General features: G+C 43.8%; 1 protein-coding gene across 2 annotated transcripts in view; it reads left to right on the forward strand.

Moving 5' to 3' along the window:
* Positions 1 to 13,206: 13,206 nt before the first annotated feature.
* Positions 13,207 to 19,992, forward strand: part of AFF4 (ALF transcription elongation factor 4) — an 85,197-nt gene continuing 78,411 nt past the window's right edge. Inside the window, exon 1 of one of the 2 annotated variants that reach the window (XM_084838815.1) lies at positions 13,207 to 13,538. The gene's annotated coding sequence lies outside the window, so the exon portion shown is untranslated. The remainder of the gene's footprint in view (positions 13,539 to 19,992) is intronic. The other variant, XM_084838814.1, reaches the window with a different exon arrangement.

The following is a 19,992-nucleotide window of genomic DNA, read 5'->3' on the forward strand; positions in this document are numbered from 1 at the left end:
CTTGCTCCTTGGGAGGAAAGCTATGGCCAACCTAGACAGCATAGTAAGAAGCAGAGACATCACCTTGCCAACAAAGGTCCGTCTAATCAAAGCTATGGTTTTCCCAGTAGTAATGTATGGCTGTGAGAGCTGGACTATAAGGAAGGCTGAGCGCCGAAGAATTGATGCTTTCGAACTGTGGTGCTGGAGAAGACTCTTACGAGTCCCCTGGACTGCAAGGAGGTCAAATCAGTCCATCCTAAAGGAAATCAACCCTGAGTGCTCATTGGAAGGACAGATAATGAAGCTGAAGCTCCAATATTTTGGCCACCTAATGCGAAGAGAAAACTCCCTGGAAAAGACCCTGATGCTGGGAAAGACTGAAGGCAAAAGGAGAAGGGGACGACAGAGGATGAGATGGCTAGATAGCATCACGGATGCAATGAATATGAACTTGAGCACGCTCTGGGAGAGAGCGCAGGACAGGAAGGCCTGGCGTGCTATGGTCCATGGGGTCACGAAGAGTCGGACACGACTGAACGACTGAACAACAACAACAGTTCTGGAGTGATGGTACTATATGCTTTTTCTGAATGCATAGGTAGTTTTTAAGTGGCTTAGGGTGCAGTTCTATGGGTTGCTCCCTGGGTACTCGTAAGCCCCTGAACTTGGATGCTTACGAGTATCCTATGCAAAGAGGGAAGCACCTCCTGTCTCCCATGCTGCATTTTAACCAGAGAAGCGATTTCCCCTGTCTAGCGGAGGCTTTGGGGAGAGGGAGGGAAGGAGGCTGGAGTGGCAATAGGAAAAGGCATATGCCAGCCGCCCCAGCATCTTCCCCACCCCCAGGAACACCCTCTTTTCCCTGTCTCCGCACTCTGTTTACCGAGTGCGGAGAGGCAGCTGGTGCGGTTCTTTCCACGCCGGCTACAAGGGGTAGGGGGAAGGGAGCGCAGTTTTCTGGCTCTGAGCTTAGAGCCCTGTCTTTGATCATGGAATCAGGGATCTGAAAAATCCTACGTGTATAGGGGACATAGGATTGCTTCCTTATTGAAGTTTCACACCTACCTCATCAAGTTAATCAAGCCTGCTGAAAGTATCTCAATGACGTTTCAGAGTCAACCACAATTAGATGTGAAGCATGAAAATGTTTTCATTAACTCATTTTCCCCCTCATCTAAAGTTTCTTCAAGATTATGTACAAGGATGCCCAAGGTGTTACAATTCTGTTATTATTTGTAGTTGAACTTACTGATTTTTCTAGTGAATCGGAGGGATTCTTTTAGACCTGACCTTGCTTGAATGGGGTACAGAATTGTAATAATATCATGGTGACTTTTCACGTTCACACGGTAAAGAACAGTGATAGGCAGACTTCAGACTTGTGCGATGTACTTTGTGTTTTTACTAGAACCCTGAGCCACCAACTGGAGCCAGGTGCAAAACAATGCTGATGTGGGTGCCAGAAATACACAGAACTAAAGAACAGGGTGCTTCTGAGCACATGGTCAGCTAGGCATTTGGTTTTGTATCTCAATTTTGTTTTTGTTTTCTTTTTGTCTTTTTGTTCTTTTTCACAACTGAGTTTACAGTCTGTCTGAACAAAAAAAGTCATGCCTAGTTTCCCACAATGGGCGTCTTTTTGATATCGTTAAACAATTGGGAGTCAAAGATAATCACCCCTGATAAAGAGATTTCCAGCTGCTCCTCAGAAGGAAAGGGAGTCAATTATGCTTGTTGGAGACTTGAAAACTCTGGAGTTGAAACCTTTCAAATGTCCAAAAATTCAGATGGCTTTTTGGGAAACAAATCTTAGACTTAGAGAAATAGCTATGCCATACTGTTAGATCCTGTGTGTGTGTGTGTGTGTGCGCGCACGCGCGCGCACACGCATGTGCGTATCAATCTATCCAAAACCTAAGAGCAAGCCTTTTGACCAAGGACATGGAAATGGTTGTATGTATCTCAATAGCAGCTGGAATGGCTATCATCCATATATGGAAAAATGAATGCCCATCTATAGTAGGCAGGTAGGCAACCATTTTATTGAAAAACAGAGTATGTTTGTAATGTTTTGGAATGATAAAAGTGTGTGAGAATATGCAACCATGCATCTCTGGGACAATATTTAAGGACATGTTGACCTGGTTTGCATGTGAATCATGGATTGTCATTACGTGCAAACCTGGAACTATGGGTTGTTAGCCACATGTTTTGTTGTTGAGAATGGCCCTGTTCAGACATAACAATGGCATCTAGTGGCAATTTGTGGGTTAATCATGGGTTAACTTGGGGTTGTTTAACTCAAACAACCCCAAGTGCCTGGGTTTGGATGTCTGCTGTTTCCCACTTGTTCTCGACAGCCCATTAAACAATCCATAGGATGTTGTGTAAACCAGGCTATAGTGTTCTATCTATATATGTATATGAAGTCCTGTGTTCTTGAGTTATGTTAAAGAAATGTTAAATGAATTTGAACTTTCAACCTTAGATATTTCACTGAGAAAACAAATAACCATTATTTGATTAATCTATTTTATTGTACTTACTTCATAAAACTAATTACATATTTTGGAACATACTGCGGACACTTTCTCACTCATTAATCTTCTGTGGCATGGCTAACCATGAAGAGTCCAGAACAGACTAGATTTCTAGAACGGACTTGTATGTTTTTCAAGCAGGGGTATGAAGGAGGATGCAAAATCTCTATGGACCGTAGATGCCAAGTATCTTCTTAGAACGTGGATACAGAACCCTTTTAATATTCCTCTTGATAAGTTTGAGTAACTCATTATGAAATGGTTTAAAATATTTTGGGGTATATATTTTGAAGCTTTAGTTTTTGCTTTCCAGCCTGGGAAACGCAAGTCTATCATGCAAGTCTATTGTGCAAACATTTCAACTTCGTTTCAATAATTAATTACAGGTCAGGACAAAGAGACATCAAAGGGAAAGAAATGAAAGTAACCCGTAAACTGATGCATTTGTCTCTGACTGTCAAAGCTAATTAATGTCGTAATCTAAACTTGGGCATCTGAGACTAGCACATGGTGTGCACAGATGTTGACAGAATGCAGTGCCCTGTTAACCCTTTGGGATTTGTAACCATGATCTGCTTTGCCATCAGTAATAAAGACATGTATTTTAAAAGTGCCAGGTTCTTTACACCAGGGGGGAGAGGAAAACCCTTGCTGTGAATCCAAATGTTATTGTCTTCCTCTGTATTCTTGTGTCTTTCTTGTCAGATAAAACAAATAATTCTACCATATGAAAGGATTTTCTGGGCTCTTAGTTTATGCGTACAGCTTGATTAGATTTTTTTCTTTAAAAATCTGAAGTACATAAATACATTGTGAAATATATTATGATGCAAGCTTCTGCAAGCTGCTTTCTATATGTCATAAGAAAAAATATTTCTGCAATTACTTCTAACTAGCAAAAGCTCATAAGGTATATGACAGCCATCCTTACTGATCTTGTGAATTGTACTGAGTTATAGAAGAGGCAGTCTAAGGAAAGGAGAGTTATACCTTGTGTCCATAGGAGAAATGTGTAATATTTTCCTCTGTTGGTTTTATAGAGACCCTTTCTCAACTGCCTTGGTAGCTACTAGCTATTAGACATGTCCTGCCTACTTGGTGAGGGGCTGAAGGTTGGCATTTTTTAATGTAGTCAGCACAAGGGAAGCAGACTCCTGCAGCTGCCTGACAAGGAGAAGCCTTGCAGGTTTCAAAGGGTACATGTGTCCTTTTGGGGAACTTACCCTGCTTTTCAGGCGAGTACCCTCTCCCCTCACCCGGCTCAACTTGTGTATTTGCAAACAGATTCTGTGAAAACACCATATTCCTCCAGAACAGTCTCCTCAAGGAAATTGACTCTGTAAAAAGCTGTCTCTAAAATCAGTGCAAAACAATACCTACTGTGTGTTTTTGCTCTTATTTGGCTGCTTGCTTGGATATAGATTCTGTGCATGTTACTCTATGTTAAGAAACATTATCTAGTTTACTGTAGATTCCCAGACACTGGCCAGGTCTGCATGATCAGCAGGCAAACTATGCAGTATGAGTAGTTTCGCCCATCCGCGCTGCTCACGCGTTTGCTTAATTGCCCGTTCCACGTTGCAGGTTGCTGAGGCTAACCCACCCGACAACTCGTACTACAAGCCATGGGTTATGGGGTGGTTTAGAAGCCACCCCTGCCACATGCCAGGTGTGAACAACAGAGCAACCTGCTATGCAGTGCGGGTACCCTTTCTGGGGCAGGGGAAACAATGCAAACTTGCATGTTTTCTCATCTTCTGAGGCATTTGAATGGCACTCTTTATTTCTCATGGAGGTGATCTGACTGGGGAATAGGGTGAGATAAATGCCTAGCTAGATCTATGGCAGAGAGGAGGATCTTGTCATTCCAGCCTATCTCATTTTAAATACGGTGCCTGTGTTGTCTGTCACAGTGCTGATACTATGTGCAAAATGGCCTGTCTTCAAAAACTACTTTAGAATTCCTAGAATTTAAGAATTAAGCTCATGTGTACTTCTGTATTTTAAATTAGACCTTGTTACGAACGGCTGTCTTAGTAAACATCTTACTTTTCTGCCACTGTTTCCTCTGCAGAGTGCTGGCCAGCGAACCCTTTTTGTGTGGTGAAGACCACACAAAACCAACCCTACATGTTGGTAGACCAACCCTACATGTTGGCCACAGAATCAGCTGGTAACATTTATAAAGGTCCACTGTGACCAATTTGCACTCCCTATCTGCATATCGTGTGCTTGCATTTGCTCCGACTTGGATGCCATTGTTTTGTCAGAGTCAGAGATGGATGCAGCCAAAACTCCAGCTAGTCACGTTGTTGGATATTTTTCAGCTTTATGCAATGTGAGGGTGCACAAAGCTGTAGGAATTAGGCCTACCACCTGCTCCCTGGATCCTTGCCCTTCCTGGCTAATAAAAACTGCCAGGTCTGGGCAGCTGTGTGGACCTTGGAAGTTATGAATACTCCCTCAACAGGAGGTATGGTGCCAGCAGCTTTAAAAAAGGCAATCGTAAGACAGCTATTACAAAAATAAGATCTGGACCCTCTGGTCCCAGACAACTATCACCTGCTCTTTTTTTGAGCAAGTTCCTGGAAAGGGTGGTGGCATTGCAACTCCAGGCAGTCTGATTATTTAGATCAATCCAATCTTGTTTCAGGCCTGGTTATCATACTGAAACAGCCGTAGCCACCACTGGGGGTGACTGGTACCAGGAATGGACCGGGGGGGCAGGGGGGAGTGAGACTCTGTTGGTTCTCCATTTTTCTCAGGAACTTCCAGTGCCATCGATCAATATCCTTCTGATTGACTGGCTGGGATTGGCCTAGGTGGCTTGGTATTAAGCTGGTTTTGGTCCTTCCTGGCCGAACATAGTGTTAGGGACTTTTGTTCTACCCTGTAGCCATTATTCTATGGCAACCTCCCTCAGCCTGGTGCCCTCCAGATGTTTTCTACTACAACTCTTATCAGCCCCAGCCAGCATGGCTAAAGGTCAGGAATGCTGGGAGGTTTATTTACTCTAAAACATCTGGCGGGCACCAGGTTCGGGATGGCTGGTTTATGGGATATCCCAAGGTTATATTCTGTGCCTGTGCTTTCTAACATGTACATGAAATGGGGAAATAATTTGGAGGTTTGGGCTAAGCATGCTGATGACATATAACTCTACCTCAAGTTTCTACCTACTAATCCTAGGGAGACTGGGCAACTCCTAAAGAAGTGTCTAGATGCTGTTTTGGGATGGATGAGGGCGAACATATCTGGACAAGACAGAATGACTGACTGTGGGTGGGAAAACTGGTGGATAGCTGGATAGAGGTCTTTCACCAGTTCTAGATGGGGTCGTGCTTCCTTTGAAACACCAAATTTGCAGTTTGGGAGTTCTCCTGCACTCAGGAGTATCTGTAGAGGGACAGCTGGTTGCAGTGTCCAGGACTGCCTTTTACCAGTTGAGGATGGTTCACCAGCTGCAACCCTATTTCGATACAGTGGATCTCATCGCCTTTACTCGTACTCTAGTTACATCTAGATTAGACTAATGCGCTTTATGTGAGGATGCCCTTGAAGCTTCAGTTAGTGCAGAATGTGGCAGCCTAGGCTCTACTGGGGCAGCCTGGGCTCTAGTTTTTGCACATTGGGGCAAAAAAATCCCAACTTCAATGGGATCTGAGCTAGCGGTGACCAACCAAGAAAGAGATGTTGAGGTTGTGTTGGACAGCTGGATGAAAATGTCAGCCCAATGTGTGGCCGCTGAAAGAAAGGCAAACTCTCATGATAGGCATAATTGGGAAGGGAATTGAGAATAAAACTGCCAATATCATGCTGCCTTTATACAAATCTATGGTGCGACTATACTTCAAATACTGTGTATGGCTCTGGTCACCACACCTAATATTGTCGAATTGGAAAAAGTGCAGAAACGAGCAACTGAAATGATCAAGGGATTGGAGCAACTCCCCTATGAAGGAACTTAACAGCTGGGATTGTTTAGCATGGGAAAAAAAGGAGGGTAAGGGGAGACATGATAGAGGTGTACAAGATCATGCATGGTGTGGAGAATGTGGATAGGGAGACTTTTTTCTCTCTCCCTCATAATTCTAGAACCTGGGGCATCCCATGAACCTGACTAGTGGAAGATTCAGGACAGATAAAAGAAAGTACTTCTTCACACAGTGCACAGTTGAGCTTCATGGGAACCCCGGGTTCTAGTATTTTGAGGGAGAAAAATGTCTCCCTATCCACATTCTCCACACCATGCATAATTTTGTAGACCTATCCTCTTACCTTCTTTTTTTCCAAGCTAAACAATCCCAGCCGTTGTAACCTTCTCTCATAGGGGAGATGCTCCAGCCCCTTGATTATTTTAGTTGCCCTTTTCTGCACCTTTTTCCAGCTCTACAATATCTTTTTTTAGGTGTGGTGACCAGAACTGTGCACAGTATTCCAAGTGTGGTTGTGCCATAGATTTGTATAGGGGCAGTATGATGTTGGCAGTTTTATTCTCAGTCCCTTTTCTAATTATGCCTAACATGGAGTTTGCCTTTTTTACAGCAGCTGTACACTGGGTTGACATCTTCATTGAGCTGTCCACCACAACACCAAGATCTCTTTCCTGGTCAGTCACGACTAGCTCAGATCCCATCAGGCTATACTTGAAGTTGGGATTTTTTGCCCCAACGTGCATCACTTTACACTTGCTTACATTGAACCGCATTTGCCGTTTAGATGCCCATTCTCCCAGTTTGGAGAGATCCCTTTGGAGCTCCTTGCAACCCTTTTTTGTTTTAACCACCCTAAATAATTTGGTGTCATTTACAAACTTGGCCACTTCACTGCTCACTCCTAATTCCAGATCATTTATGGTTGGAAAGCATTGGTCCTAATACAGATCCCTGTGGGACTCCACTATTTAACTCCCTCCATTGGGAGAATTTACCATTTATTTCTTCTTTCTGTTCTTTAACCAGTTACTGATCCATAAGAGGACCTGTACTCTTATTCCATGACTGCTAAGTTTGCTCAGGAGTCCTTGGTGAGGGACTTTGTCAAAAGCCTTTTGGAAGTCCAGGTAAACAACATCTACCAGATCACCCCTGTCTACATGTTTAATGACATTCTCAAAGAACTCTAAAAGGTTAGTGAGACAGGACTTACCTTTGCAGAAGCCGTGCTGATTCTTTTTCAGCAGGGCTTGTCCTTCTATATGCTTACTAATTTTATCTTTAATAATGCCTTCAACCGTGTTCTGTTTACACGGAACAGACATTAAGCTAACTGGCCTGTAATTTCCCAGATCCCCCCTGGATCCCTTTTTGAAAATTGGTCATCTTCCAGTCCTCTGGTATAGAGGCTGATCTTAGGGACATGTTGCATATTTTGATTAGAAGATCAGCAATTTCATATTTGAGTTCTCTGAGAACTCTAGGATGGATACCATCTGGACCCAGTGATTTATTTGCTTTCAATTTATCAATAAGGTTGAGAACCTCATCTTTTGTCACCACTATTTGCCTCAGTTTCTCAGACTCCCTTCCTGAAAACTTCAGTCCAGGCACAGGTATCTGTCCTATATCTTCTGTAGTGAAGACGGATGAAAATTCAGCTTATCTGCAATCTCCTTGTCCTCCTTCAGTACTCCTTTCACCCCATTGTCATCCAGTGGTCCAACTGCCTCCCTAGCTGGTTTTCTGCTGCTGATATATTTAAAGCATTATTTATTGTTGGCCTTGATGCTGTTAGCGATATGCACTTCAAAATGCTTTTTTGCATCTCTTATTGTCTGCTTGCATCATCTTTGTGCAAGCTTGTGCTCCTTTTTGTTTTCCTCACTTGGGCAAGACTGAAGGAAGCTCTCTTTTCTCTAATAGCTCCCTTAACACTGCTCGTTAACCGTGCCGGTGACCTCTTGGACTTGGTGCTACCTTTCCTAACCTGTGGAATACATTTTAGCTGGGCTTCTATTATTATGGTTTTGAGTAATCTCCAAGCATTTTGAAGGGATTTAATCCTTTTGACTCCCCCTTTTAGCTTCTGTTTGACCAGTTCCCACATTTTAGACAAGTTTCCTCTTTTGAAGTCATATGTGACTGTGTTGGACTTTCTGGGCAATTTTCCACTTAACTATATATTTAATCTGATGGCACTGTGATCATTGTTTCCAGTTGGTTCAACAACATTTACATCTTGTACTAGGTCTTGGGTGACACCACTTAGGATTAACTCCAAGGTCACCTCCCCTCTGGTCAGTTTCATGACCAACTGTTCTAGGACACAATCATTTAGGGCATCTAGAAATTTAACCTCTTTGTCGTGGCTGGAATAAGCATTTATCCAGTCAATGTGGAGGTAATTGAAGTCACTCATTATTACAACACTTCCTTGTTTGGAGGCCTCCGTGATTTCCATCTCAAGGTCACTCTGAGCATTCTGGTCTGGGGGACGATAGCATGTTCCTAGCACTAAATTAGTTTTGGACCCTGGTATCGTCACCCATAGAGATTCTGTGGAAGAGCCTACGCCCCTTAGGTGTTCTAGTCTGCTCGACACTACGCCCTTTTTGACGTACAGGGCAACATCTCCCCCGGTAAGCCTTTCCCTGTCCTTCCTATAGAGTTTATATCCAGAGATGACCATATCCCACTGGTTCTCTCCGCTCCACCAGGTTTCTGTAATGCCCACTATAGCCTGGTTTTCCTTTAAAACCAAGCATCCCAACTCTCCCATTTTGGTGCAGAGGCTTCTAGCATTTTCATAGAGACACCTATACACGGTATCCTTCCCCAGATGCTTCTGGCATGTGCATCTTTTGCTATGAGATGTTGGCCCCTTTGTTTGGCTATTATGTTCTACCATGTGCTCCTGGCGTATTTCCTCCTCTTCTACATTTGGGCAATCAAGAACATTTTCATCTTCATCCCTTTGGGATGATTTAACCCGAACCGGATGCTTCCCAGCTCCTGTCGGCTTTCCCCCAGAGTTTAGTTTAAAAGCTGCTCTGCCACCCTTTTTATATTTAGCACCAGCAGTCTGGTTCCATTTTGGTTCAAGTGGAGCCTCTTGTACAGGCCCGGCTTGTTCCAAAATGTTCCCCAGTGCCTAACAAATCTGAACCCCTCCTCCCAGCACCACCGTCTCATCCACACATTGAGACTCCTCAGCTTTGCCTGTCTAGCTGGCCCTGCGCATGGTAGCCATTCTGAGAAAGCCAACTTGGTGGTCTTGGATTTCAACCTCCTACCTAGCAACCTAAATTTGGCTTCTGGGACCTCACAACTACATTTAGTTGTAGCTACCAATATGGACCACGACCACTGACTCCACCCCGGCACTATCTACCAGGCTACTTAGATGGTGCGTGATATCTGCAACCTTCGCACCATGCAGTCTACATGCCCATCACAAACCCAGCTGTCTATGTGTCTAATGTTTGAATCTCCCACTACCACAAGCTCCCCTTCCCCTGGAGGCACATCCTCAGCGTGGGAGGATATTTGTTCCTCTTCCAAGGAATTGGTCCCTTCTAAGGGATCATTTCCCTCTTCCTCAGAAAGACGCCCTCCTTCCCCGAGACCCGCATTCTCCATGACAGCAGAGGAGCTGTCACCTTGGAAGTGGAACACAGCTAATGGGTCACTAAAAGTTTCATCCACCAACCCCTCTGCCTCTCTTAGCTTCTCCAGGTCAGCAACCTTGGCCTCAAGGGGACGCACTTGTTCCCTAAGTGCCAGGAGATCATTACACCGAGCACACCCACGATTTTTGTCCAGCAGGTAGATAGTTGTACATGTGGCACTCAGTGCAATACACTGGATAGCCCCCTCCCCACTGCTGGCTTTCTACCTTCATAACTGTTGGGGGGTGGGGTTCCCTGGAAAACTTAGTTGTTTACTACGAGAAGGTGGGGAAATTATTTATAGTTATTTAGTTACAGTTAAATAAATTTAAACTGTGAGTACGGAGTAAGGAGGGGCGTGTTCACCGCCCCGGCTTTCTCGCCCTGTTGCTAAACTCGCACAGTTGCTTAACTCGCTTGTCCTGATGGCTATGTGCTATCTGCAGTAATCATAGTAGTAAGCCTACATACACCAGTTGCTGGGGAACATGGGTGGGAGGGTGCTGTTGCACTTCTGTCCTGCTTGTGCATTCCCGGTTGACAGCTGGCTGGCCACTGTGTGAACATAATGCTGGACTAGATGGACCTTTGGTTTCTTATGTTCTTAAAGGCATTTAGATCATGTTACACCTCTCTTGCATCAGTTATATTGGCTGCCTATTTACTTCCAGGCTTAATTTATAAGTGCTGATATTGGCCTTAAAAGCGCTAAACAGCTTGGAAACAAGTTACTTGAAGAACCACCTGCAGCCATTCCAACCTCCCTAACCTTTAAGATCTGCTACAGGGCCTTGCTGGTTTGCCCACCACTAGCAGCAGTTAGGCTGGTGGGCACAAGGGTCATGGCTTTCTTCATAGTGGCCCCTTACTGAGGAACTCCCTTTCCAAGCCTATATGTACTGCTCCCTCCAGGCTGTTATTTAAAGAAGTTCTTAAGATCTTTCTTTTTCAGATCTGCTTTTCATTGAATTTGGCTTTTGATTTTCCTGCTGCTTCGTTATCTGGCAGATTTTGTACTTTTAATTGGTCAATTATGTGGATTTGTTTGTTTTTAAATGTTGATGTTTTATACTTCTGTGTTTTAGTATTTTTAGTTTTATTCTGTAAGTTACTTTAGAAGAATTATTTTGAAAAGTGGTCTATAAAGTCAAGTATGAAAAATTGTGTATTTGGATGGAAAATCTTCTCTTTCAACGTTTTAGAACCATATTTGTCAGTGTTGCTCAGGTCTTTTAACTTTCTCTTTAGTCTGAGTATGCAGACCATTGTCCATTTGACCCATTCACTGGGGCTCCCTTTACAACTGAGTTTTTTTAGCAAGATCGTTCTTCTATAATCACTAGTTTTCATGGGAGCTTTAGATACTGCTGCTACTCTCCTGTTGCTATCTCACAACTTTCCCTCCCTCTTCCTGTGTTATCTGAGAAGGGGGAAACCCTGTCATTTTCTGTGCTTGCGATTGAAATAATCATTTTCCTCCTGTGTATTTCCCCTTTAGCACTTTGTCCCACTTTGTGTGGGTGTGTGCTAGGGGGAGTTGCTGGGTGATGTTGAATAACATTGTCATGACAACAAATTGGTGGGAAGTGGGGGCAGGTCACTGACCGGGCTTCCAGTGACTGTTTCTGCCTCTCCCCCATTCCACTACGGGCTCTGAGATCACCTTGAGCACAGCAATGCTTACTTCTGAGTAAACTCATTGGCTGTAAGGCTTTCCTTTCCTGAGAGTGCTATTGAAATCTGTGTGGCTTGCTTCTGAGTAGGCATGCAAGGAAGTGCATTGTAAGTCTACTTAAGGTAGCAGTCTTAAGGTCTCCCATTCCCTTCAGTGCATTTGCTTTGAACCTCCCTCTCCCAGTGACTTCACTGACTGCTTCATCTCCCTTTTGCTTGCCAGATTGATGGGCTGTTTTCCTCCCAGGGTGGATGGGGGAATCTCCCTTCTCAGCCACGCAGGAGAAAGGCTTGACAGTGAGGATTTCAATGGGTATTAAAAGTGCCTTTTCTCCTCCCCTGAATACATTTATCATGCAGAGCTTGGAATGGTCATCTTTAATATCTTCCTTTTTGGGTGTGGAGTGGTTTAGGTAAGGCAGTAATGCTGAGGTGGTTTTCCATAGTACTCCCCCCGACCTAGCCAGCCACTATCTTTTCTCCTAGCCCACCTTGCAGGGTTGTTGGGAAGCCAGAATAAGGGGGAAGAGCAACAACAGTGGGGGGGGGGAGGAAGCAAGCTGGGACTAATGAAGAAGGGGTCCCCTGTGAAGCGGTCACCTGGGGGATGGGGCATCTAGGGATGGCTTAGTGCATTGATTGTATAAAAGTCCATTTGTGGATTTCTTACTTCTGTAGTTGGGAACCCAGAAATCCATATGCCCTTCAAACTCAGTAGTGCAAGCAATATACTGCATTTAATTCCATCACACGCTGACATATTTAGCAGAGAAGGACTAGCAGTGCCAGCAACCTCGGGGTAAGCCACCGAGAAGACGCTCTGTCCCTTGGAGGAAAGAGGGGACCAGCTCCCATAGGCCCCTAGAATTGCTTCTGATTTCCCTCCTGCTGTGGAGGAGTGGGGGGACGGGGTGGAGGCATCACCCATGTTACAGGAACGGGAGGGGAGGGGGTATGGAGCCAGCAGCCCCCTTCTGTCCTGAGTGTTCCCTGCAGCTCAGCCCAGCCATGAAAAGACAATGTGGAGGGATGCGCTATGAGAGATGCCTGTATGCAGGGCCAGTGTAAATCCCAGAAAGGATCTGGAATCAAAAGGACCTGCTTGTAGCGGGATAAAATGCCAGGCGTGAAGAGAGCCTGCACGGGGTGGGTCGTCAGTCCCTCGGCACGCGACAGGGCAGCGGCTTCTCAGTAAAGCAAGACGCCCGCTTTGTGGCTCCGTTTCCCCCTGCAGGGGGCGCGGAGAGCAACCTCTCTCTCCGCTTTGCGGCTCCTCCCGTCACATGACCAGTCCCAAGCGACCGGCACTTCCTTTCTGGGTTCCTTTCCGTGAAGGGTCACGTGGCGGGGCCTTTGGTCCCGCCTCTCAGCTGCCGGATGGGGCGGCGGGGCTGTGTTTGACGCGGGGGCTGCTGGGTAATCCTACTCTAGAGAGAAGGAGAGGGAGAGGAGGGCGGCGGCGGCAGCAGTAGAGCCTGGTGCCACCTCCCCCCCCGGACACCGCTACCCACTCGGCCCAGTCGAGCCTCGGCTCAGCGGCCGCCAGGCATGGAGCGGCGGGGGAGCCGGAGATGGTACTCGGCCGTCGCGCCTTCCTTTTCGCGGTGATCCGCCGTGGCCCGCCCATTCTCTCGTCGGTGGCTCCTGCTGCTGGGGCCTTCCTGGCCCTCCTCGCACCCGCCCGGGAGCGGCGACCGGGACATGGTCGGGGGCGTGTAGCGGAGCAGCCCGCGGAGGTGAGTGACGGGCGGCTCGGGGCTGCGGGCTCCGTCAGAGCGGCCGTTGGGTTGGGGCGGGGCGAGGCACAGCCATTCAAAGCAAGGTAGGCCCCATCTGGTCAGGTAGTGGGGGGAGCGCCCCTTTCCCTGCGCAGGAGGGGGGTGAGACGTTCCCACCCTCATTTCTGGCGTGGGCAGCCGGCCCTTATTACCGCCGCCCCACCCCCACCTCCTTTCTCCTCAAAAAGCGGCCGACGTCGCCTCAGGATGTATCTTCCTTCCCCTCTTCCTTCCGGGTGGGTGGGTGGGTATTTTTCTGCTTCTTGTCCTCTAGTTTGGAATTGGCTTTTTTATTTCCCACGCCCTGAATTCTCCGCTACTTCGCTTTCAAAATTCAGGGGAGCTTTCTTTCCTTTGGAACCCTTCTTATTTTGCCGTACTTATTTTCTTGAGGCATTTTCAGAAGGATCTCTCAAGATATATATGCTGGTGTAGTAGATTGGGTGTGTGTGACAGACGCACACAGGCAAATAAAGACTCGCATACGGCCTTTATATGATAGAAATGTGTGAAACACACAGGCAGTAGATGTTTCTGTGAGTTTAAAGAATGGAAGCTGACCGAGGTGTGATGGCACCACTTTTCTTTCTCAGAAGTGCCAGCAAAATAGCCTGAGATAAATGTATGTATAGGTTGTTCTTGACAATTTTGCTAACTGAGCCATCTCCTTTTCTTGCGTTAGTTCAGTTTAGTCCTACTCCAGTGATTGACGTCAGTACTTTGTTCCTTCCACTTTGGTATGGCTTCTTTTTTCTTTTTTCTTTTAAGTACTGAGCAAGTCTTTGGATGGATCAGGCAGAGGAATTGCAGGGAGGCCTGTTCAGTGGCTTGGTTCTCTGAGCATTTTTTTTGTTGAGAATTTTCTGGTTGATATGAGACCTTTTAAACTCTTATAAGACAAGAGATTTCTTAAGTTTCTCTGGAAATGTTTTGAGTTTTTAATTGACTTTTTGGCAAATAAGCGCAGTCATTTGACTTTTTGAAAGGCGGGCTGCATTAATGTCCCAGCTACCCCCATACAGGATCCCAATTTGAAATGACATTGCAACATATATGAAGTCTCATTTCAATAGCTCTATTCACTGAGGACAGGTTTACACTGTACTTGTATGTATCTGTGAGATGTCTCAATTGCCCTTGAGTATGAGCATGAACAAATCTGAATTGGCTAGATGTAGATATAAAATTCAGAGTGGTATTTTCTGGACAGGCTGTTATTGCTGGAACTGCTGCTGACATAGTTCATGGGCTTTGTTGGTCTGTGTATGTATACCTCAGGACAGACATGATTAGTTACATGTGAAAAAAAAGATTGAATTCACCGTAAGCAATTATCTTCTTGTATACTACTTTAGAACTGTAGCTACAGTTTGAATGGAATCCAGAAAGATTTAGATGATATAGCATTAGACCATCACTGTTGATAGAAGAGAGAGGTTTTCATTGCATTGAACTTTATAGGTAGGAATAAATCTTATTTATTGTATTTACTACAATTATTTGTAGTTGCGAATTATTCAAACTTATTGTCCTGTCATCAGAGATAATCCAGTTGGATTTGTTGAAATTTACAAGGGAAATGTGAAAAACAAAATATTTTTTCATTGGATCCAGACTTAGTGCAGACCCATTGATTTCAAAGGGTTTACTCTGACTAAGTCTGGATCCAACTCAATATTAACCTTTTACTATACTAAACAGAGTATTACTGTTTTTCAAAAAGATAAGTGGGTCCAAGAAAAATATTGACCACATATGTTTCACACTTTCCTCCTTAGTGCCTTTCATCATCTTCAGTGACTGTTTATTATCTGGCAATTTAACTGGAATATTTGAATTTAAATTGGTTGAATCCCATTGGACAATAGGAATATGCTAGTTTAAATACTCTGCTTTAACTGATGTTCACTTCACGGCCTGAGTTCACTAACATGATTGGACTTCATTTGTCATATATCACAGAATAGATATTGTAAACAGTCTCTTGGTTTAAAGTAAACAAAGTTGGTTGTGTCCAATGTTATTTATTTAGTTATTGGGTGGATTAGAAATGCACTACATGTACTCTGGGCAGATTGGATGTTGGTCTAACCTAAATCCGATTTTCATTTCAGTGGGTCTACTCTAAGTAGGGCTAACATTGGATGCTGCCCAGTATTACTGTAGAATATACCAGAACGGAAGTTTAACCAGGATTTTACCAGTAGTTATGAGATTGCACTTTTCATTGTCAATTAATAGTTATAATTCCCCCCTTGACTTAAATCCTCCTTCCAGCTGCTGTTAGCAGCAGTAACGTATGGTTTAAGCTCTAATCCTGTATGTCAGTCTTGGAAGTAAGCCTACAAAAGTTACTAGCCTTCCATCCTCTGGCAGCCCACATGGTTTCTATGCTGGATGCGGAGCATAGCCTGCTCACTTGTCTGCATTCAATTCCTTGTTGCTGGTGGCTTTCTGGGTAGTGCTTAAATGCAAGACTGTTCTTATGTGTTTCCTTCGGTGGGTGGGGTGATTTTGGATTGGAGCATGGGGCCAACGGTTTAGGGACCTTACCCACTCTGCTTTTTGTAAAACAAAAGATGTTGGGAGTTCCAGTGCTGGAACTCCCCATGTCATGTTACAAGTAGTTTGAACCTTATCTAAATTGGGGTTAAGTTTATTAACCCTCATCCAGTCCATCACTGATCTCAGGACACATATAGAGATGTCACTACCCCACCTTGATTTGATGAAAAGAAGAATTAGAGTGTGGTGTCATCAGTTTATTGTATACTGATAACAAAACGTCAGGTGACCAGTGCCAGTGATGAGGTTTTTTGGAAAATTTGGAATTGGAAAACCATGCCCTAAATTAGGGGTAGGTAACCTTTTTGGGCCCACGAGCACATTTAACATTTTGGAAAAGTGTCCTTGGCACCACAACAAATTGCTGTGGGGATGGAATTCGTACCTGAATTTGAAATAACTCCTTTCTCTCTGGATTCTCACTTTTCTTGCCCCCCTTTTTTGTGGCTTCTCAACCTCCACGCACCTTTCTTCCCCCCCCCTACACATCTTCCCCAGCCCTGGCCTGAGATTCCCCACCTCTCCTGCTTCTTCTGCCTAACTTCTGGCACTCAACTTAGCAGCGAGCTGTTGGGCAGTGAGGTAGGAGCCACAGCAGCATGGACGCAGCAACAACAGCTTCCATCTAGCAGAGTGCACAGAGGTGACAAGAACACCCCGGTTCTCACCTGGTGAAAGTGGAGAAGGGGGAGGGGAGAATGGGGAACTGGTGTTGGGCAGTGAGCAGTTAGGCAGTGATGTGGGAACTGCAGCAAGTAGCAGTGCCTGCGGATGGAGAAGAGGAGAAGCCAGAGCGGCCATAGTGAGTGGGGAGGGGAACATGGAGAGGAGTGCAAAGGGGTCTGTTGGGCACACTGGGGGCATCTTGGCAGGTGTAGGTATGTCCCCTGCATTGCTAACACCTGCTGTAAATAGATAGTTAAGTGCTTTGACGTTGTTTTTTAATGTTGTGTTTAGTAATAAAAGTATTTTAAAGTTCTGTGAATAAGTATCAAAAGTTTCTCAGTAGCTAAAAGGAGTTGAACTAAAATATTTGTTAGAGTCAGTGTAGTATACTTGTGTAGTTTCATTCATTCAAGACTTTAGTTTTGATTTGATTTGCAGCCAGATAGGTGAATTCATTTTGGATTATGTGCACTTTCAGGGTTTTAGCATCTATTTACAAATAGTGTGTATGATTTTTAACATAATAAATGTTTCTTAGGGAGTCACTTGAAAAAAGGTTTATTAAAACTTTAAAGCTGCTCAGTTTGAGTGGCATATCAATTTTCAACACTTTCATTTTTAGAAAAAACATTTTCTGCAGAAAATATATTGTAAAGGAAACATTTCTGCCCCACTTTGTGGCCATCAGTTTCACATATCTGTTTAAAATCCTGATCTATAGAACTGATCCCTGGGGGTTGTAAGAAGAGCTACCTTATACATAGCTCACCTATCCCAATATTTTTTATACTGCTTAGCAGTCTTTTTCAGAGTATCAGGTAGGTCTTTATAAGCACTTCTACTTTAGATTTTTTTTAAAGTAGAGATGCTGTGTTTGTTACCTGGGACATTATCTATGTAAAGCATGTTTTCTACCACCAAACTATAGGTTTTCACCCAAATTCTGTCTTGAGGGCATGGTGACATGATGCGGGCACCTTGTTGAAGCTAAACAGGCTTGTGTCTACTTTGTGCCAGTATGGGAGACTGCCTGGGTGCCCCATGTATACACCCTTGAGTTCCATGAAGGAAGAAAGGCTGGGTATAAATGTACTTAATAAGTAAAAATTTAAAAATGATTGTCCTTTACTAAGTTCCCTTTCCTCTATAATGTTTCCTCTTTCTTTGTGAAGGCCAATACAATAACGGGGAATCCTTCTTACTCTACCATGCTCTTCAGTGCAGAAGCCAAAAATAAAGACAGAAGATTTTTTGTACCTGTAAATTATTTTTAATCTTGCTTGTTTTACCTATTTTGGCTCGTTTATCCATTTGTTGATTGGATGAAGCCTCAATACTTCCAAATATTTAAGTATTTTGTAGGCTTGAAAATCTTCAAAGAAAAGCTAACTCACCTTTTGGAATTACTGCTCTCTCTTGTGTTGAACTCATCTTTACTGCCCTTCCATCATGCTTGTACGTGAACTAGGTGTGAAATCCACCCGCTGCTCCATTCTCTGGGGGTGTCAGAGCTGGTGAAGGAGAGTTGAACCTTGATACAGCTTGTATTGCTTGCACGTTTCTGACCACAGTCTGGAAGGAGTATTTAGTCTGCTTTGGAAATGGGTGAAGGCTGAGAAGACTATTGTTAACACTTGCTGTCAATTTAGTGAGATCAGAAAAAGTGTGTATTATGATGAAAGGTTTAGATTAGAATTTGAAAGTTTATTTGCATTGTTTGGCAAGGGCAAAATGTTGACCCTGGTGACTGTTTAGACTAATTTGAAGATCTGAGGCTTTGTGTATAGGTTTGTCTAGACTGCTCAGTTTTGTGATAGGTTTGTATGATCATTCTTAATTTGATGCAGTTTGGTTTTTTATGGAATTGCATGTTGATCACAGTTCATATATACATATCTCAATACACATACAAACCAGGGTTGATAAAAATCAATTATTTTTAAAAACAAATTTTAAAAATCTGTTTTTTAATTAAAATTTGATTTTTTAAAATTTAAATCAGATTTTGAAATTTTATTAAAACAACTAGCCTAGGTCTAAGATATCATCATGAATGCTAATTATACAACTTCTAATTATATTCTTTTATGGAGATAGGAGATAACTTGATTCTACGCTGCAAGTGGTGTACAGAAATGCATACGCTCTCGCGCTCTCTCTCTCTCTCTCTCTCTCTGCCTTGCCCCTCTCTAAGTGCAAGAGCATGAGATAAGGAACAGGAATCTGGATATAAATGCAAGGGGGAGGGGAGGGGAATAGAGGGTGAAACCAAAAGTGAACAGAACATTCATGTAGTCCTGAGGAAACTTCTGCTGCATGTATCATCTACTGTTTATCTACCTTCTAATGAAACCTACATCTCTGAATATGTATTGAAGTTATATGAAACAGTAATTTACTTCTACTAAACATGATGATTAAATAGAATCTTCCTCACTAGGGATTTAAATAATTAAAGTTGAGTCCTTCAGAGAAGCAATCTAAATCATGATTTAAATCAAATCAACTCTCTCTGTCTCTCTCTCTCTCTCTCACTCACTTTCTCTCACATGCACACACGCGCACACATACACACACACACAGATTTTGGTGTGTGTTACTGCTTTGGAATTTTGGGGCTGAATAAGTTGTGTGCTGCAGAACCTTTTTCAATCTCACTGGTTGTGAAGTGCATTAAATTTGTTACTTGAAGAATTTGGAAATTATAGTTTGAACATAAAACTAAAATCTCTCCCTCTCCCTCTCTCTCTCTCACACACACACACACACACACACAGTACATATCAGTGTTCTCCAGTCTGGTACCTACCAGATGTTTTGGGCTACAATTCTCAGCATTCCTGGTCATTGGCCATGCTGGCTGGGGCTGATGGAAATTGAAGCCAAAACATCTGGAGGGCACCAGGTTGAGGAAGGCCGATACAATCCTCAGATACATCCCATGTAATAAAAGTTATTCTAGCTGGAGATATTAATGCCATGGACTAGCACGAATAACATTTAAAAAACAAACACTCCACTAAATGCCAAATTAATTTCTGTTTTAAAGATGAATTTTGACCAGAAACTATGGGGCGACAGAAAAATATGTTTGGGGAAGATCCGTGGTTTGTTTAGCCACTTCTGCTTGCAGCAGGAGCAATCAGAGTGTGTACCAGTGAGCTGCCTTGTTCACAATAAC

This window comes from Heloderma suspectum, chromosome 2 (genome assembly GCF_057233095.1).
Source record: "Heloderma suspectum isolate Gila_16-S chromosome 2, 16-S_ref, whole genome shotgun sequence".
Lineage (NCBI taxonomy): Eukaryota > Metazoa > Chordata > Lepidosauria > Squamata > Helodermatidae > Heloderma > Heloderma suspectum.